Source organism: Chelmon rostratus, chromosome 13, assembly GCF_017976325.1.
Source record: "Chelmon rostratus isolate fCheRos1 chromosome 13, fCheRos1.pri, whole genome shotgun sequence".
Lineage (NCBI taxonomy): Eukaryota > Metazoa > Chordata > Actinopteri > Chaetodontiformes > Chaetodontidae > Chelmon > Chelmon rostratus.
In genome coordinates, this window is record NC_055670.1 from 23,197,784 (window position 1) to 23,199,717 (window position 1,934).

A 1,934-nucleotide genomic window follows, 5' to 3' on the forward strand; every position below is an offset into this window, starting at 1 on the left:
TTCTTCTTTCCACAGTTGTTGGGGCAATACATTTTTTTTTAATGTACTGTATATATATTTTCTACATTTTTCTTTCTTTTATATTGTCAAAAAATGCATTTAGTTTGTATAATATGTGCATTAATATAGTCTACTTTTTATTTTGTATTTCGTTTTTTGAAAATTCTCCATCTCTGCTGCTATTTTTTCTTCCAACTGCTACTACATGCTGCTGTAATGCCCAGATTTCCCCAGCTGGGGATAAATAAAGTTAATCTTATCTTATCTTATCTTATCTCTTATCTTATCTTGACGGTCCTTTTTCATAGCGAGCATTTTACAGATTAAACCAGGAAGCACAGATGTAATGAATAACATGAATAACATGGTTGCATTCCATTTAAGTGTGAACATTTTCACAATTTGTTTAAGATCTGTAATGTACAGTTTGGGGTACTTCAAATTCCATTTCCATTTCAGGATTTCTACTCACTTGTTAGTTACTTTTTAGATGAAAAAGTATTTAAAACACAAAATTATTGAATATGGGGCATTCTTTAAGGTTAAACCCGTGGTTTGCAAACTTTTTGGCTTGTAACCTCTTTCAGAACAGGAGTGTGTGGTTGATTCTGCTTGTTTCAGATGTCTGTGAGTTGCTCAGTGACATATTTCCCATTTAAATACAAAAAAGCAAATATTAAAGAAAAGTGAAAAATATGAAAACAGGTCTGTGTATCAGAGCTTTGTTTTTTCTTCTTTCCTCTGCTATCAATCATCCCAACCTATTAGATTTAACTGGGGGACGTTTGGAGGGTTCAAACTAGCTCCACCTCGAGCAGCAACAGTAAAATGCTGCTTATACATCAATTCATCAGTCACACGAGACAAATACTTTTACTTTTGCATGTGTTTGAATACCTTTGTACTTTTTTCAGTAACTCATTATAAGGTAATAGGACAATGCTGTGTTTTCTGCTTTTACAGTTTTAACATTATATTTATCATATTTAGCACATATGCCTCTAGCTGGGCTCCAAAGTCCAAACTCCACACAGAGAAGTATAACTTTGTCATTTCTATTGTGCCACAGCAAAACCTTGGTTGGTCTTTGTTGATAGTTTCCTGAGAAGGTCGATGCCACGTTCATGTCTGTAGGCTGCATGAATCAGGAGCCAGTAGACGGTTCATTTAGCTTTGTGTAAAGAATGGAGGCAGGGTAAATCAAAGAAAAATCCACCAACCAGTACCTCTAAACTTTACTTTATCTTGTATTTGCTACTTTATCCACACACAAAGATACACAAAAACCTCAAGGAGACCACATGTAAGCATATTTCCCAAAATGTCCAACTATTCCTTTGACCGAGCTTTGAACTTAAGATTGATTGAATATTATGTTCTCCATGATCTTAAATGCTGAACTCTCTGATTTCTTTTGGGTTCATTTTGTTCTTTAAATGTGTGTTTTTCAGGCTTGCCCCTGACATCATTAGGACTGGGCAGAGTTTTCTGACTGGAAACCCCCTCCACCATCCTTTCATAGATGGCTCTCATGGCTTGTGAGGACAGGTGGGGCTGAAGCTGCAGAACCCGCAAAAAAATCATTACATCCGCCAGCTCTTGAGTCTCCGAGAATCATGTGATTCTCGATTAATGTTACAGCAGCATGTTTCATCACACAGTATTAAGATGCAGCCACTTCACTTCCGACTGCTTCCAAAATAAAAGCTCTATAATCTTTGGCTGTGCTGCAAAGTTGTTGCCATGTCTCAATATGGACGACAGGTGGCAGATGAGTTAACCCTGAATGACTGAACGGGTGAATATGTGGGTGAGTGTTTATGCAGCACAAGAAAGAACATTGTGCAACCACAACGCATGTTCAGCTGCTGCCAGGAAGTGAAAAGAGAGAAGTGCCAGTGACGCAGAAATCAAGCAGAGAGCTAATGTCAACA